This window comes from Pinus tabuliformis, chromosome 2_2 (assembly GCF_031772625.1).
Source record: "Pinus tabuliformis cultivar Carrire ecotype Pingquan chromosome 2_2, CPIR1, whole genome shotgun sequence".
Taxonomy (NCBI): Eukaryota; Viridiplantae; Streptophyta; class Pinopsida; order Pinales; family Pinaceae; genus Pinus; species Pinus tabuliformis.
The window spans coordinates 104,226,610-104,246,526 of NC_142300.1; the positions used below are offsets into that span (position 1 = coordinate 104,226,610).

A 19,917-nucleotide genomic window follows, 5' to 3' on the forward strand; every position below is an offset into this window, starting at 1 on the left:
GCTATATTATTCAAAGTTGACTACCATAGATTTTGTTTCAGCAGTCCTTCATATTTCCCTATGGTGATGTCATGAGCTCTTGCTTCTAATGCTCCCCCTTCCTTGTTTTTTCTTCTTTCAGTTTCCTCCATTTCTTCGGTGAAATGGTCTTCTCTATTCTTCTTGTTATTGTCCTTCTTAAGCTAAGGACAATCTTTCCTGTAAAGTACATAACCTTCCATAGCATTGAATTTCAGCTATGCTCTTTTTCCCTTTTCTGAGTACCAGAATTTTTCAAACTTCCTTTCCTTCTAGCAAATGTTTGAGTCCTCAACACTTTTTCCCTCAACTTGTCTTCTTCTATCTTGCATAGAAATCACAAGTTGAATGAGGTAACTTACTTATCCCATGAATTTTGTTACCCTCGTGATGATGTCATGAGTTCTTGTTTCTAATGCTTCCAAGATGTCACACCGCATCTTATTGTAGACATAATCTATGCAGGATCTAGGAGCCATAAAGAGACCTATAGTGGGAGAGATCATCTTAATGATTTCTTACTCCCTCTTACCATGGAATTTCATTCCTCAACTCCTCCTATCCTTTCCAGTGATATGAACTTTCTTTTTTTGTAATGTTCATAATTCTTCTTCCAGCTTCTTTGATGTCTCCAATATTGTTTATGTGAGAGGACCTTAAGAGTTCCTTCCCATGAATTCAAAGGAGACCTTTTTCATTGATATGTTTAATGACTTCACTTATCTACGAGGACTATGACAATCCTCCTTATTCCATGCAAGGACTTTTGATGACCTATCCAATTTATAAATCTCCTTGCAACCACGAAGTCATTTTACCAAATAAATTAACGAATGAAGGATACTTACTTGACAAGTGAAGATGAACTCTTCTACTTGATCACTTTGATGATGGTTGAAGATGTATTAGAGCTTCCTCTTGGATGATCTTCTTTCAAATGAAAAAGCCTTTCTCCAATAGAAAAGGTTGCTCCTTTTGATGAGGATGATTTGTTGCTTCCTCGGATGATATTCTTCTAGGGCAAGGAGATGATCCTTGCTTGCTTTATAACCTCGAAGATGATGACAATGCCTTCTCACCTTCAATATGCTTCGCCTTCTTCTGTAGTGTAGATCAGAACTACTTCTAGGGTTCGATTTTCTCCAAGATGATGTGATCTTCGTTTTTAAGGTCCTTCGAGCTACCTTGCTTTGTAAAAAACTTAATGAGGGTCTTGTTGACCTTTTGATGATGACTACGGAAACAAAAGCTCTTGTCGTTGTAGACTGCTTCTTCAATCTAGGGTTTGATTCTTCATTGTAGATCTTCATCCTTTTCTCTTTCAACTTGCTTTGATGCCCTTCTTGAAACTTGATCCTTGAATGTCTCTTTGTTGCCCTCCCTTTGACTTCGGCACCTTAGCTCTGATACCATGTTGAAGAACCTAGGGCAATTAGGTTAACAAGATTCTTCTCATGTTTTGTGAGGTACTTTTTCACTTTTTTTTATTAGCACAATCTTCTCTCGTTATTATTATAGTGTGTTTCCTTACTTCATCAAATAGTTACCAAAACAAAAGAGACAAGAACACAAGATGTTCGCTCTCTGCTAGGGTCAAAACCTCTCACTCTTTGAGAGGAAAACCTGCACAAATTCTTCTTATAGAGATTCTATTTGATGAATACCAAGACCAAGACCCTTGACTTAATAGCCACTCCAAGATCAAGACACAAGTTCTCTTGACAGCCCTCTTCGAGATCTTCATCATTGTCTGGATACTGAGATCTACCTTGACACTGAGATCCTTCATTCCTGATACCGAGATCTTCATTGATGCCTTGACACTGAGATCTTCATTGTTGCCCTGACGCTAAGATCTTCACCGCAGAGATGATACAAATTGCAGTTACAATGAATCAATGAGACCTTACTGCACCAAGACAAAGGTATACTTCACAATTCCATTACCAAGTCTCTTTTCTTTGATGACTGTAATAGAGATCGAACCAAAGAATCTCCACAGCTATTGTTCTTACGAAATCACAGAGAGGCTTTTGAATTACTTACTGCAATGATACCAAAGCTAGAGATCTGAATTGCTTGATGACTGTGCTAAAGGTCTGAGCCCATCACTGTTCTTCATCCGAAAAGATATTTGAGTAGTTGACAGTGATTATCCTTTGAAAATCATAGAGTACTCCGAGCTATAGATCCGACTTTTATCTTTGATATACCCATACAAAAACACAAAGATATCACCGAACTGTTCTCTATATCTCATCATCGAAACATCAGAAGAAAATCTGAACCTGCCTTCTCCATCGAAAGACCCAGATTTGCGAAGTTTATTCACTGTAATTACTAATTACCCATCCGAAATTTCAAAGATATCGAATCCTGAACATGGCATTATGCAAAAATCTTAGCTGGGTATTTATAGTAGTTTGTCCTCCATAAATGAGCCGACATGTCCAACTGAATAGTTGTGTCTATTTGAGGTGAGCCAACATGAATGTTTCATACAGTTTGTCGGCCGACTTCAAGAGAGGATTGTGCTTGTCTTTTTGGAGAGCTTTTCTAGAGACTAGGTTGACTCATATACATTTTATATATGCTCAAGAAGATCTCTTCATACATGCCATTGACAATTTGACCCAATAATAAATCCTAAGGCTCTCAATGGGAGTCGCTAACAAATAAAATCACTTTCTCATGAAACCCATGAAGCAAGTTTACAATAAAAAAATTGTTCTCTTTATTACATTATTTACACCAGTCATAATTACATGTCATTATGAAGACCGAACCTAGTTACACTTTCTTCAACAGAGGAAGTTGTTATGAATATAATTCATAACAAAATAAAATTAATATAAATAATTTAAATGATAAATAATCAATTAATGATTATGTTAAGTAGTCATAGTTAAGTGAAAAGGCAGTGTATTGAACTATTGTGTAAAATTCAAGAAGCATTTCAGCATTTAGAAAAATCATATGCAAAAGTTAAAGCATGTCAAAAGGAAATCGATAATAAGGAAGATGATAATGAAATTGAAGAAACAAAACAAGGTGAAGCAAGAGAAGCAAATTTTGATCAGAATAATGATAATGAACATGAAGATGTGATAGATAATGATCTAAGTAACCGGATTCGTTCATATATCCCAGCGAATGCGAATCTGGCATGTCCGATATGATTCTCTTGAAAATCGTATCCTAAAATTGGATTCTACGTATCCTATTAGGATTCATACGAATCATGTACGAATCCCGTGCATGACCAGCGAATCCCAATTTTAGGATTCGTATCCCAGAAAATAACTAGAAACAATTGTCTCAGTGACCAATTTTTCAGTATTTCTGGAGAAGAATGTATGTTTTAAGTTCGGTGGACAAAATTTTGCCTATGTAGTTTCTAGAACAGAATTTCTAGGGTTAGATTTCTTTTGTTGGAGGCTTATTCTCATCCTCAGCAACCAATCTCCAAGCAAATTTTGTATTGTAGATGTGTGTTCCTCTAATACTAGAGAATCATCAATATCATGTTTTCTCTGAAAAAACAACGAACTTGACAAGATTAAAGAAGTGACCTGAGATTTCAAAAGACTTAAATTTCACTGCTCATACATTTGATTTGTTTAACTGTTATTTATCCATGACATGTTTGTCCTTTAGTTGGAAAAATACTTTTAAGACTTTTAGAGAAGCGGATGTTCAATAAGTCACTGGCATTGTTGGAAGAGACATGACCCCAGATTTCAGATAATTTATCAGCAAAAATTAGCCCTGAGATGCAGATATTTGAATTTTGAAATAAAAGTCCATCTTGTCCAAAATTTTGTTCATCCTCTAGTAATAGGCATTTATGTTGCTAATATGCCTTAGATTATATTTCCCTATAACCATTTGCCATTTCATATAAGTATCTTTGTCTTTCGTATGTACTATGCATGCTATAGATGAAGATCTATGTTTGAAATCAATAAATTTGTATCATTAATTAAAATTTGTGTAAGAAATATCTAATTTTTAATATATATATATATATATATATATATATATATATATATATATATATATTTTAATAAAATAATATATAACGAATCCTACGTGTCCTGTTCCGGGGGGTCAACGTGTCCGAATCTGACACTACGAATCCCAAATTCTACGAATCCCGAATCCCCATGTCAGGTGACTTAGATAATGATGAATATGAAAATGATATCGATCAAGATGAGGATCCAAATGAAGTTGATCTTGATGTGGATAAGGATGATGTGGATCAAGACGATGATCCAAATGAAGATAATGTGGATGAGGACTATCTTGAGGAACAAGAAGATGAACGATATCATAACAATGAAGAAGAAGACATTAATGATGATGAAGAGGAAAATGTGAAAGAAGAAAAAGAAGAAGAAAATACTTTTGATGAAGAAACTGATATGAATATGGAAAATTTTGAAGAAGAGGTTATGTCAAATATGGATTATGATAGTGAACATGAATATGTGGCTTTCCACGCTTTTTGGCGTCTTAATATCCAGATGCAAAAAGCAATTTTAGATCCTAGCCTGGAGCACTTTTCTAAGTACGAGGAGCAGCCTCGAACAATGCCTGAATGTTTTACATCAAGTTTTACAGAACATATTCATAGAACATTTAATACTCCATTGCTTGCAGCTATTCAGTGAGTTGGTGTGCATACTGCTGCTGGTACGAATGGAGTTGGGTCTGCTAGGCGCAAGAGCCTTTACCCTTCACCTTGGTATCAAACACACTAAGAGGAGAGAGATATGGGCCAGACAAAAAGGTTGATAGCTACTCTTTGAAGCAAGAGTTAAAGGAAAAAATAAAAATGAAAAAGTTCAAGATGATGCTGGAAGGTAGGGCAGCCCTTCCTATAGCAAAATCAAAGACGCAATTGCTTGAATTGATGAGAAAGAATGATGTTGTTGTTGCTAGTGGCGAGACTAGGTGTGGGAAAACAACTCAGGTTCCTCAGGTTACCCGGTCTTGTTATTTGTCTAACCTCAGGGAGGATGCCAGTTTACAATCTTTGCAACAACGGCTCTTCCATGATCTGTTGGGTATGGATGTGCTCCCTCCAATTGGCCAACACAAGCGAATTATAAGAAATAGTTTAAAAGGGCTAAAAATTTTGATTGTTTGTGATGATGTGGATGGTGTGGAAAAAATCAAGAGTTTATTGTATGTGCATGTGCTGGAACATGGTAGTCGGATCGTAATAACATGTCATGATACGTATATACTCAGAGATTCTTTTGCAAATACTTTGTTGTATGATGTAAAACCATTGCAGAAAAAGCATGCCCAAGAAATCTTCTGTCGTCATGCTTTCCTTCAATCAAAGCCATTTAAAGGATATGAAGATTGGGTGGAAGAGTTCTTGAGAATTTCTGGGGATTTGCCTTTATGCTTAAAAGTTTTGGGGGAAAAGGTTGTTGGCAATCTCGACAAAACTTATTGGCAGAGGTAGTTGGAGAAGTTCTCTCAAGGGTTTCCATTTGCAAGAGGCAGACACTGTAATAAATACACTAAAAGTAGGTTACCAAGCTATGGATAATGAAGAAAAGGAATTACTTTTAGACATTGGGTGTTTCCTTGTAGAAGAAAACAAAGAACTACATGTTCGAGTATTAGAGAGATTAGGTTACAGTGACATCTCGAACTGCCTTGAAAGCCTCCGTCAAAAATACCTTGTGGATTTGACACTGGTGTGGACTTCCTTACAAATATTAAAAGCCCTAAGGATGTCATTGTTACATGCTGCACGACAAACTGCAACCTCATGAATGCACAAAGAGGACAGGACTACATGTGCATAACGGAAAACCTATGACAATGGAACCTATTGTCGACAGTATTACCACATAGGAGTCATAAAATTATAAAGCAAAATCAAGTTAGGGAATTGGTAAATATAGTGAGAAATAGAGCAGTGAGAGGTACAGATCAAGATGAAGAATTGGGAGAGACAGAGGTGGAACTTCGAAGACGACTGGGGGATTATACGTCTGTGGTGGTAAATATAGAGGCACAATTCCATATCAATATATGTGATCTACCCTTCATTGGATCCATCCCCGTTTTGTGTTACCACAGCAAACCCAACATATGGTCATCATTCTAGCCTTTACAAATGGTCTATAGGCACTTTCGATCCATTTCGAGACCCATGAGGTTGACCTTGTGCTCCCCCACACTCACTTGGGAGCACCACAAGTTTTTGCTTGGAAATCAAGGGGCCAACCCCTTGTCCACTATGATGGGAATCCATTTCTACATCATGGCACCCTTTGGACTTCATTAGGCCTCCTCAAAGGCCCAGCGACTCACTCAGTTAATCATTCGACCCTCTTGAGAGGCTTAGTCATGTATTATTGAGCTATTTGGTGGGCTTGTCACCAAAAGTACTTTTCATTTTTCACATTATTTTATTCTAGAGGCTATACTAGGCCAAAATAAGCTAAATCGAATTCATTAGACATTGTATAAATAGATGATGAATTGATCCATTCTCTCATCATCACTCGGATTGATCATTCTCTCTTAATACATTTTCGCTATTCTTTTTGGAGGACGAAATTGGATGGATCAATGAATTTTGATGATTGGATATCTTCATTTTTGTCTTGGAGCTTCTATATTGGCATATGATGATGATCGGATATACCTGTTCTCACATATAAGTGCTCTTTTAATGCTATTTTGTCATTCTTTTCTATGTCACATAAATGATGCTAGGATTTCACTATACTAGACCGAAATTTTGCTGCTTTTCTTTGGTGAAAGGGTATAAATTTGTCTTTTATTAACGTTGCATCATATTATGGGCCATGTTTGAATAAGTGAATGTTCCTAGAGATATTTCATTGAACTTTATCTTGATAAGTCATTACATATCACATATTGAAGTATAAAGACTTTGAAGCAATTTTCCCCATGCCCTAATTGGCATGCGAAATTGTTCAAGAGGCCTCCTTAACTACATGAAACCATCTTAATCATTGGAATCTTCTTGACTCCATTTCTCCCGAAGGAATAGGCAATGCTCTTCCATAGGTGATTACTACATATCATATTTTTCTCACCTTTGTCTCTTTCTTTCTAGGTCTAGCCTGCATAGGTCACATAGGGCATCAAGTATCTCACAATCTGGCCATCCAAACACTTCAATTTTTGGTCCACAATTATGCTAGAGTTTTCTCTAGAGGCCCTCAAAATTTGAAGCAAATCTGACAGTGGGATGTCAAGATATTGCAAGCCCTATCTTAAGGACTGTTTCCTACCCTAGGTTTCCCTTGGCTAGTGACCTCATTTGGATCATTGCATTCTATTCCAAGAATATTTGTCCATTGATCCTCTTCTCTTCCACAATTAGGTGAACCCCTCCTTGAGTGACCAATCCCTCTTACTTGACATAGTTGTGGGTCCACTTGGTCCTGTAACTTTTGGAAGATAATTCTACAAAGACCATTTGTAAACCAAGTGTTTATAAGGGCTTTAAGACTAAGTCCCTCCTTAAGAAGGCTCATTCCCAAAACCTATCCCCTAAGACCCTCTTGGCCCTTCTTAGAGAACCTTTCATCTTGCCTCTTGGGCAAGCAAGCCATATATTGAGCCTCTCTTGTGAATAGACCTCTTTAAGAATCACTCTTTTCCCTTTATTGACCCATTAATCTAGGTGATTCCCTTCATACCATGTCTCCTCCCATCGGTGAAAGTCTGTAAAGAGAAGGGAGATTTAGCTCAGGTGACAGTGGGCTATTGCTCCATTATTTCCATTGACCTAGCAATTTCCCCTCTAGGATCCACTTTTAGGACCCGTGCTAGTTTGCACGGTAACAGGACTCTTGATCGTCATTAAGCGGTAGAACAATGACATATCATTAAAAGCAAACTTGGACACCTAAGTCATGCTTCTCATAAAAGCAATATCAAAAATGATCTAAAATGGGGTTCTTAGGATTCTTGTCTAACTTACAAGAACCTCTCCCACTTCCAAAGCTTTAAATTTTCCCAACTCTTAATGATTAACCAATGCGGAATTAAGAAATGCTTGAAAATAAGGTGTATGTTGGCATGTGTTTTTAATTGTTTATGTGCTTTTAAAATTCGGTTGTTCATGCTGATATGTAAATACAAATGATAATAGACAAATGCATCAATAAGCAAACACATAAGATAGCAATTTAATACAGAGTTCACCCGAAACGTTTGGGCTACATCTCCTTCAGCTCTAGTCAACTCGACTAGGCTCCCTGGGATTATGGCAACAGTTCTTTTACAAGTTCCACACTCAACTCCAATGTTTTACACAGGAACATTGGGCTCATAACACTACTTTATCCCTTGGCTCTTGGAGCTCTTCAGCTTTCTGGCCCTGGCTCTTGGCTCTGGCTCTGGCTCTTGCTCTGGCACTTGGCTCTAACTCTAGCTCTGGCTCTTGGCTCTGATTGTGGTTCTGGCTCTCAGCTCTCGCTTCTGGCGCTCGCTTTGGCTCTTGGCTCTGGCTCTGGCTCGTGGCTCTCTACTCTGGCTCTCTAAGCTCTTTCTCTCGGCCTTTGCATGCCTCTATGAGTTGCTCGACCTCCAAGGAACTCCAACAACAATATGTTGCTATCAATTGAGCTCTCTGGCTTTTCACTCGACCTCCGAGTGACTCCAAAGACTCTCTGCGCATTCAGATTTTTCTCGTTGTTTGCTCTCCTCTCTTCTTCTCACCCTCTATCTCTGTCAGTCTGTGCCCTTAAACCATCTACTTCCCGACTGTTCGTTTCCGCTTTCAGCTCTCTCGTTCCCTGACTCTGTCCGTTCGAATCCCTTCTTCGGCTATTACAGTCACTGCATCACACCTCACAGGGAAGTGGCCACCTATTCCGTAACGGATAAGTGTCAGGTTCAGCAGAAACACTCGATCATTTGAAACGGTCGTTATTTCCGTTTACTCCAAGAATGTCCGCGAAACACGAATCTCTGCCAACTCATTATCCACGTCGGACTTCAAAGTTTTATGTGCCTCAGTCTATTTCCCCGTCGAATCCGGTCATCCATCGGGTTAATTCTTCACCGTTGATCTGAAGCCTCCAGATCCTACGAATTCCGTCTATATCGCGCGGGTAAGTTGCTCAACCATTACTCACGCAATGTAAGCAGTTTTCTCTCTCATCCGCTAGACACGCATCGCCTGGTGTGTGGCATCGCGCTGAACTCGGCCAAACCTGCTTACCGCTTGAAGTGCACGCGATATCCAACTGATTTTGGGCGCGGGACCCGCCTTCTAACGGAATTGGCGATTCCCGTATGATTTTATGCGTTTTCCTCGTGACCAAGCGCTTGGGGCTTTCCTTCACTGAGGGGGATGTCCTGTGATACTTTAGCGCTAATCGCGTATCAAAAATTGCCTCTATTTTTGGATTTGGCCTCCCGATTGCCAATTTGTGCCAATGCGTGGTCACAATGGGCCAACGATCTACGCGCTTTGACCGAGGGTCCTCTATGTTTCGTGCTGACCACAAATTGCCATTGTTCAAAGGTTATTTCTGATAAGCTCGATATCCACAAGACTTTGAACTTCGGCATGAGTTTCTTTACAGAGTTTGGGTAGCTTTAAGAGAGTTTAAGGATCCAACTTGGATCACGCCTTCCCACTAAAAGAACTTTTGGTCCACCAAAAGACTGATATACTGATCTGAGCAGTAAATGAGAGTAACAACACCCTCTTCTTTAAGCCCCCCTACACTTGCCTTTGCATAGTACCTCTGAACCACAATCTCTAACCACTTCCCTTCTTGGATGGGTTGGTCGTCTTGGGAAGAACTGTTTTCCTCCTTGACTTCATGCAAAACTTCTGTTGTGAAGTTTACAGAAGGTAGTTTGAACTTCCTTACCTTGATCCAAGGTGGCTCAAACGAATGTGAAGTACATCTGCTCCACTAAACTTTCATTTGTACCTATTTGAAAACTTGCCAACAACCACTGTTAACAACAGCTGGTATACAGACAACAACTAGATGGAATAACTCCTACTTCAACAACTAAACATATTTCACATCTTGTCAACCCTTCCTTATCTTATATCTACATAAAAATGATTGACTAGATAACAAGCCAATAAAACATGCCTTTAAAACAAATGACCCTTCAGGTCAAGCATGTAGAAAAAGACCTTTAGGACTCTCTTCCAAAAGATGAAACACTTCATTATTATCTCCATTTTGGAGACCAAGTTAACTTCTCCCAAGCCAACAGTACATGCATCTCGTGCTCATGCATGCATTCCATCTATCAACTTTCGCTTAAGTACATTGTACTTTCGAAGTTGAAATGAACATATTGTTGCAGCAGTAAAGTGAGTTTCCTACTCAACTTCTTTCCATTTACCATTTTGGTAAGATCCTGCAGCTTGCATTTAGTCCACAAAGAAATGCAAATAGATGCATCAAAGGACATGCAGTCTTAATTAGATAAGAATTCTAACCATTTCTTACCAATCCATTTCAATGGTCCCTCCTTGGTTTGCACATCAGCATCAATATGTGAATCATCCTGAAACACATCAATCATGGAATCTTTATTTCCATCTGTTAGCGCTTGAGATTTCACCCTAGGCTGAGGAAGGTAAACCTTCAAGGCAACATCAAACCATTTCACCTCGTAGCTAGCCCTACGGGGTATGAGAAGGCTCTCTCCGGTCAAACTCGGTAGATCTTTCAATAGGATGAGCTGACCCAATTAGGAACACTGATATTAGGCTAGTAAACTGATAAGGAGGGTTGATTTAAAGTTTTTGGGGTTTTTGGTGGCAATTGGAGGGAGTGCAATTCAGGGTGTGGGGATTGAGCTCAGTTTTTTGCAGGTGGGTCTTTGGGGCAAGGAAGGAGTTTGTGCTGATGCCTTAAGCTGAGATGGATGATCAAGGAAGAAAAAGAGGGAGCTAAAGAGGGCAAACAATGACTTTGAATCCTCTTTAGACAGTGGAAAACATAAATATTAAACAAAATTGAAAGCTGAGCATGGCATGCATGAATTCAAACTTTATCACTTCTTTTGTTTAATTGGCAGCAATAGAATAAGAGATGGAACACATAAACACACTTACAATGACAAGTAGGAAACACACCATCAACACAATAATCCACAAGAATCCACAATGATGTCTGCAAAACCCTGGCCTTCCTTTTCCTCAAATTGCAGAGATACAAGTAAAATATACAATAGAGCTTCTCCCTCAAGAGTCCAACCATGAAAATGAGCAAGAGAAGGCATAATATAGATCATCTAACTCCTTTCCCCACCTCTAGGGGTCGAGCTCAACTTCCTAGGAGCAGTTTGAACTAATTCTAAACTGAGCACTAGATAATAGGCAGTCAAAACAACTTGCCTCTAAAACTTAGGTAACCCATCCATGCATTTAATATTCACTATTTACATCAAGGAAACTTCTAGAAGTGTTAAAGGAGAGTAAATGTATCCATTTGCCATGAAAATTATCCAAAAATCCATCATTTACAAGCATTAAGAGTCAACCATAGTAAAAACTGAGTTTTGCAGGCCGAAATGGTCAAACTGGCAAAATTTCCCTGAGTGGTCGCGCCCCTGCCTTGGAGTGGTCGCGCGCATTGGCAGCTATGTTTGAGGGCCTTCCTGGTGTCCAAATCAGATGCAAGATAGCTCATTGGAAAGGTCTGTGAGTCTACTTTCCAACCCAACTGGAATTTCTGAATTTGGAGTTGATTTGACCCCTCAAAAGTCATTTCTCCCAAGACAGCTTTCTGCAACTCAAAAAAGGGGCAGAAAGTCAAAATTTGCATGTATTTTGAGCTTTTGGAAGTCCAAATCTCCATAAAATTTTAAGTCCATCCATAGGCAAGTGTATTTTTGCATGACAATTCCAAAAATGTAGAGTTTTCCCCGTTCTGAGCTGTCCCCACGAGTGGTCGCGCGCGGGGTGAGACCACTCCAATGGCCAAAACCTGTAAAATTCTCAAAAAATTCACAAATGACAAAATTTTCTCCAAATTTCTTGAAATTTGGGCTGGGAGTCCCCAATCAAGTACCATGCTCAGTCAAAGAGGCTTTGGCCAAAGTTTGGAGTGGATCGGGCGTTTTCCTTCGTTTTTGTGCTTTGGCCAACCGTCCTTGGAGCACCTTCGTTCTCGCCGGTATTTTTGACATTTCTCTCAAACCATGAAACCTGTGTAAAAAGTGAAGGAGGTTTTTCTTCTTTGGCATGTTATGGACAAAAACCTCTCTCAGTTTTCCAAAATTCATCTTTTATTGCTCTGAAACATCATTTGAGTGCAACTTGTCCCGATGTGTGAAACAAGGAATTTTGTCGAAATGGAGCGAAATGAAGGGGATAGGGGGCTTCTAAATTCTTGGGGAAATTTGTGGGAGTGGGGAGGGATGCTAGGAAGCAGGGGAAAGTGGAATCGCAGAGATTGAGCGAAGGAAAGGGGTCGAAAAGGGCAAAACACAGGCCAAACCTAGAAAATTGCCAGATTGTAGCTAGAAACTAGGGTTTGTGAAAAAATGAGGAATTTGGCGGGTCTAAGGGATGGGAAGTGTTTGATAAGGTACTTTAAGGATAGGGGAAGGTGTATGAACATCAGGAAACAAGTTTTGCCGATGAGTTGACCGTCCAAGAGAAATTGGCTTTCAAAACCCTAGGAGAGGGAAATGACCTTGCCAAGGCACAACTGAAGCATGAACAAGGTGTAAAATGACTCATTAGACACTGAAATGATAATGACAACCCTACGAATGATGATAAACTCAGCTGAATGGTGACATGGACTGACATTTGGGCAAACCCTAGACCTAATGCCTAGTGACCAAATTTTGCTTGAAGACTCACTGAAATGACAAAATTTGACCTTGACAATCTGAGACCACTTTGTAAGAGCATATTTGATCACTGTAGGAAGGCTGGAAAGACTGACACTAACACCATCCCTGCCATTTTCTTTTTCCACCTTCTCCTTCAGCTTTGCTGGAAGCAGTGCTCGATTCAAAGTCCAACACCTCTCAACAAGATGCCCTTGCTTATGGAAGTAAGTGCAACACATGTGCATCCTTTTGATAGCATGATTTGCCTTGCCCTGTGGAGCTTTGGTTGCTTGCTTCTTTTCCTTCAAAAGTTTCTTGTATGTGGCCATCCTCTTCCAACATCTAGAAACATAATGGTTATCCAAACCACAAAAGGAACATGCAATTCTTTTCCAATGCTTACATGGAAATTTATCATGCTTTGCATAATTAAAAGGAATATGGTTAGAACCAGATTTATACCTTTCTCTTTCACCTTTATTACCTTCATGAGTAGGTGAATCAAACGAAGAAGTGGTTCCCTTTGGAATACCATCAATCTCTCCAAGGCTGTCAGAGTTTCCACAACTCTCTGGTTCAAGTGTGTTCTTCTGAACACCTGCATCCTGCGAATGATGTTTCGAGCTATTGCATTCCTCCTGAATACAATCTTCACACTTTTGAGGTAGAGGACATGAAATGAAGCTCCTTCTTGGGACTGTTTCAATGGCCTTCATGGCAGCTTTGGAACTTCCTTCGTAAGACTGTCCATAGCCAAGACCCAAATACTTAGCCCTTTCCTCAACTATTATTGGTTCAACAATACCTTGTGCATGCTTTCCCAAACCCTTTCCTTCATAGCCCATCTTGGACATTAGCTTGGAACCTATGCCTTTAGTATGTTTCTCAAAAGAACCAATACAAGTATTCTCAGAGGAATTTGAAGACAAACTGGAATGGTTTACATCTTCTTCAAGTTGATCTTTGACCAAGGCTTCTTTGGCAATAAAGAGTTGTGACTCCAACTCATGCATCCTTTCTAGGTTCATATTTGCAATATGAAGTTGCCTCTCCATTTCTTGCAATTTTCCAAAAAGCATTTGCTTTTCTTCCTCCACGGAATTCAACTGCTCTCTAAGTATGCTGCGCTTCCTTCCATCCTCATACATTTCTCTTACCTTGTTCATCATGATGAACAAGTCTTGCTTCATGTCTCCATCAAAGGAACTTGTGAAGAAAGAAGAATTCGAGGATTCACTTGTAGAAGTTGTCATTATGCAAATGAACAAAAGAATTTCGAACAAGATTATTAAAGAGCTTATTTAGCAACCTTTTGCAACAAACCTCTTGTGCTTCAAGGATTGCTTTGAGGTCCTTTGGGATAGAAGAATGCCTTCAGCCCTTCCTTCTCGTCCTTCCTAGACTGAGCTATCAATAGCTTTCCCTTCACCTTTGCAACTCAAACAATAGTCAATGTGCAAACAAGCATACAATCAATCAGACAATCAATCCTTCACTGCCCAAACACCTTTCAAACAAGCAATCTTTGCTCTGTCAATCAAGCATTCTGTTATAACCTTCTTTGAAGGTGGGGTTAATCAATTTCAAGCTCCGATACCACCTGATCTGAAAATGGGGCTCTTAGGATTCTTGTCTAACTTACAAGAACCTCTCCCACTTCCAAAGCTTTAAATTTTCCCAAGTCTTAATGATTAACCAATGCGAAACTAAGAAATGCTTGAAAATAAGGTGTATGCTAGCATATGTTTTTAACTGTTTATGTGCTTTTAAAATTCCGTTGTTCGTGCTGATATGAAATACATAGGATAATAGACAAATGCAGCAATAAGCAAACACATAAGACAGCAATTTAATACGGAGTTCACTCGAAACGCTTGGGCTACGTCTCCTTGAGCTCTAGTCAACTCGACTAGGCTCCTTGGGATTATGGCAACAGTTCTTTTACAAGTTCCACACTCAACTCCAATGTTTTACACAGGAACATTGGGCTCAGAACACCATCTTATCCCTTGGCTCTTGGAGCTCTTCGGCTTTCTGGCCCTGGCTCTTAGCTCAGGCTCTGGCTCTGGCTCTTGCTCTAGCTCTGGTTCATGGCTCTAGCTATGGTTCTGGCTCTCAGCTCTCGCTTCTGGCGCTCGCTCTGGCTCTTGGCTCTGGTTGTGGCTCGTGGCTCTCTGCTCTAGCTCTCTAAGCTCTTTCTCTCAACCTTTGCATGCATCTGTGAGTCGCTCGACCTCCAAGCAACTCCAACAACAATATCCTACTGTCAATTGAGCTCTCTGGCTTTTCACTCGACCTCCGAGTGACTCCAAAGACTATCTGCGCATTCAGATTTTTCTCACTGTTTACTCTCCTCTCCTCTTCTCTCCCTCTATCTCTATCAGTCTGTGGCCTTAAGCCATCTGCTTCCTGACTGTTCGTTTCCGCTTTCAGCTCTCTCGTTCCCTGCCTCTGTCCATTCGAATCCCTTCTTCGGTTGTTACAGTCACTGCATCACACCTCACAGGGAAGTGGCCACCTATTCCGTAACGGATAAGTGTCAGGTTCACCGAAAACACTCGATCGTTTGAAACGGCCATTATTTCCATTTACTCCAAGAATGTCTGCGAAACACGAATCTCTGCCAACTCATCGTCCATGTAGGACTTCAAAGTTTTATGTGCCTCAGTCTATTTCCCCGTTGAATCCGGTCATCCATCGGGTTAACTCTTCGTCGTTGATCCGGAGCCTCCAGATCCTACGGTGTCCATCTATATCGCAGGGTAAGTTGCTCGACCGTTACGTGATGTAAGAGGTTTTCTCTCTCATTCACTGGACACGCATCGCCCGGTGTGTGGCATCGCACTGAACTCTACCAAACCCACTTACCGCTCGAAGTGCACGCGATATCTTGTTGGTTTTGGGCGCGGGACCCGCCTTCTGACAGAATCGGCGATTCCCGTACGGTTTTATGCCTTTTCCTCGTGACCAAGCGCTTGGGGCTTTCCTTCACTGAGGAGGATGCCATGCGATACACGATTAGCGCTAATCGCGTATCAGAAATTGCCTCTGCTTTTGTATTTGGCCTCCCGATTGCCAATTTGTGCCAGTGCGTGGTCACCATGGGCCAACGGTTTGCGCGCTTTGACCGAGGGTCCTTGTTGTTCCGTGCTAACCACAAATTGTCATTGTTCAGAGGTTATTTCTGATAAGCTCGATATCCACAAGACTTTGAACTTCAGCATGAGTTTCTCTACAGAGTTTGGGTAACTTCAAGAGAGTTTAAGGATCCAATTCAAATCAAAAGAGAAGTAAAAGGTGCACCAAAGGGGTGAAAAAGAAGGCTGAGGAAAGGGGCAATTGATGCCTCCATGATTGCCCCCTCCATAAATCTATACACTCAGGATGATGGATCTCAATTAGTTGATCCCATAGCCATGGCACCTAGCCATGAAGCCTTTCCCCTTTGTTTCCACTATTATCAGAAAATACCTATGAACAGAAGGGTTGACCTTAAACAAGTCACCTCCCCTTAGGGACTAGAAGCACCTAATTGGTTTGAGCATCTAGCCACCCCTAACAAGGTAGGGAACACTTTTGCAAGACTTGGTTTAGTTAGATATTTGATGGCGATCTCGATTTGAAGTCACATTATGCCCTTAACAATTAGGTATGGTCTACTAAGATGCATCTATTGTCATTGTCTCTAATGAATGGTTACTTTCACTTGATTTTGAGATTACTTTTTCCAGAAAAACCTTCATACTAGCAAAGGCCTTGAGAGCATATGTTTCATGTTTGTACTCCACATTATGCTCAGATCATACTAGACTTTTGAAGAGTAGTGATGACCTTGCATATGCAGTGTTGCCCCTCCATAGTAGGGAGTTGGGCACTCTGATGATTCCAACAATTTATTGACAGCACATAGAACCCCCTGTAAGATGGAACGTTGAGCTCACTTTACCTGGTGTTGGAAATTCTTGATGGTGTACCCAACAGACCTAGCATACCTCTAAGTTGGCCTTGACACTGTTTGATGGGCATGGCTTGATTGAAAGTCTAGATGATGATGGTCATCCCCAGGATGATTAGGTAGAACTTGTACCACCTCATGAAGCCCTAACACTTGAGAGGGAGTGCACAATTGTCTTGATGACCCCCTTTGAGATGACAAAGGGAACCAAGAGCTAGCTTTTAACATATGGAGACATTTTGAGGCTCGACTTGAGACTTCCCCTTAATCACTTGGATGATTATGATGCTTGGAGATGCATCTTTCCCACTCATGCATTTTGGAGTTTTATTTGGTCTGAAAAGGCAGCGTATCATGCTAGAGAGGAGTTTCGACCCACACGTGTGGGCTTTTAGTGGCTTATTTTATTGCATTGAGCTATTGGGTTGGCTTGTAACCCATTTTCTTCATGTACACTAATGAGAGTGACTAACCTCATATAAATAGAGGATCACTCTATTCTTATTTCTCATCATCAGCCATGTATTTTGGCCTCCCTTAGAGAGCTCAACTTAGCCTTGTGTAACTCACTACTTGTGGAGATGTGATCTTTTTGGAGCTATTGCTATTGGAGATTGATTTTTGTCTTGAAGATGTCTTTTTGGGATTGAAAGAAGGATATTTCATAGAAGAGTTGTAATTTTAATGGGTTTTTATTGCTTCACGTCTAAATGCATATGATTTATGGACAAACTTGCTTGATGATTGCATGTTAAATTTATCTTCCCTGAAATTCATAGGGAACCTACAAGAGAGCTTTCCCTATTTAATTTCTCCCTACACAAAGAAGACATCTAGGTTTGTCAAGTGAAAACTAGGGTTTTCCCCCTTACTCCAATTGTTAATTCACTCTTAAATTTAACCCTAATGATTCCACCACCCAAATAGGAATAGCCACTAGGAATATTTTTTAGGGCCAAATTCAATTAGAGCACCTCTTGGCATACATTGGAGCTGAAGAGGCTTAATTTTAACCTTGTTGATCCATCTCGCTCAAAATATAGCATTTTACATGGTTAAATTTGCCCTAAAAGAGTTGACATCATCCTCCCTAACTAATTTCAGGGTTTGTTTCCTTCTCTATTGATTATATCATTTGCATATACTTTCTTGGGTGCTTGTAAACCTAGATATTCCTTTATTGATCTAAATCTTGAAACACTAGGTTACATATGCCTCTTTTAGGGCATGGTATATGATACATTGCTATTATACAAAAGGGATTGTATCTTTTTCATTTTAAGAGTATCTAGCTAGTCTATATTTACATCACCTTGAGCCACAAAACATAGAATACCTTTTAGGTGCTCACTAGGAAGCCTACCCTGTGGTGCAATTCCACCAAGGAGCAGGAGGAAGATTGGTAAGGTGACAATGGCAATCTCCCTCATTTTTTGCAACATGGTTTGGCCCTTGCCTTGTGAGGATTCTCATAATGTCTGCTAGATTTTGAGGCAACATTTATGGCGCCATTGTCGGCAAGGAGTTGATTCAACATCCTCGAAATCCAAAGCTTCATTAAATTTTGGTGAGAATACCATGACAACATAATTCCTCACCTGGTGATTTCATTGTCATGGGGGAAGAAAACCCTATTATTGATCCCCACTTATCAAAGAAGGAATACCATGACAACATAATTTCTCACCTGATGATTTCATTGTCATGAGGGAAGAAAACCCTATTATTGATCCTCACTTATCAAAGAAGGACAAGTGGTTCCCTGAAATTCTTGTCCCAGATAAATTACATATGGAAGTAAAAGCAAAACTGTGGATTAATTACAATGTGTCTCCCCTTAACTTAGAACGAATTTTAGGTTATACCTAACCCCTTGCCCAAAAGCCACAAATTGTAACCATTGTTCCATGGTAATGACTCTGATGATACAAATAAACACATACAAGACTTTGAAATAGCTTGCTCTTCTTATCTAAATAGGGAAACCAAAGTTGACATGATCACAACTCTTTTCACTTTATCCTTCAAAGGCTATGCTAAGGAATGGTTTCCATCCCTTCCTGGAAAATGCATACATTCATGGAATGACCTTTCAAATGCCTTCTCATTTAGATGGATTGAAGAAAGGGGCATTATGGCCTGTATAAATTTTCTCCTGGTCAAGAAAGATGAATCCAAGACTATTAGAGAGTTTAATCAATGGTTTAATCACTTAATAGCTATAATACCAAAAAAATTAAAACACTATGATGAGTTGGTTCTCTCATCATACTTTCAAACCTTTGTAAGAGAGATAACATACAACATTAGGAATAAGAACCCTACAATTTTGCAAGCCCATGATAGTGGCGTCCAGGTATATGACCTCATGAAGCAAGAAATTACTCAACCTGAGATACTCTGTGTTTCCCCAATAGATTTCAACAAAAATGCCCAAAGCATATTTGAGGAAAGGATGCATGTTGTGATGAAGAACTACAAAGCCATTGTTATTCAAGTTTACAAGATAGAAAAAACAATGCATTGAGCAGTTATCTAACAAAGAGAACCATGAAAATCGTTATGTGGATGAGATTGACCCACCTATTGTTTTATACACATGAAAGTTTGGTTGAGGGTATCCTCCATTTTCCATATCCCTTGAGATCAATGGTTTCTTGCTCCATAATTATATGTTTGACTCAAAGGCATCGACTAACATAATGCCATAGTGCTAGAAACTACAAGGCCATATAGAAATGTGTACAGAATTTACTCCAAAGTTGTTGAAGTGTGTGGCATAATTGAGGATTTCTCAATATCTTTGCATGGGCATCCTAATACGAAGATATTTATGTGTCTTATTGTAATTGATATTTCAAACGCTTGCGAGATGTTATTGTCTAGAAAGTGGGTTCCCACCTTGTGAGGCACCCATTCAAATGGATATGTCATACATCAAGGTTCCATGGGAGAAATTTCCTATGCACTAATTTTTAGGCAATTTTCAACCCGGCCTTTGGTTGAACAATAATGCACTGCCTTTGATAAGGACCAAGAGGAAGATTGTGGATGTGGAGATTGGAGAATATCCCAAACCTAAATGAAAAGTGGATGGAGTGTCAACC

At 39.8% G+C, this 19,917-nt stretch overlaps 1 protein-coding gene and 1 pseudogene across 4 annotated transcripts in view; one reads left to right on the plus strand and one right to left on the minus strand.

Annotated features, from left to right (window-relative positions):
• LOC149191597 (RNA helicase family protein) overlaps positions 1-19,917 on the minus strand; it is a 361,001-nt gene that overhangs the window by 126,024 nt on the left and 215,060 nt on the right. The gene's annotated exons all lie outside the window — the stretch shown is intronic.
• The window catches only part of LOC149191598 (protein DETOXIFICATION 40-like), a 33,659-nt pseudogene continuing 18,600 nt past the window's right edge, over positions 4,859-19,917 (plus strand).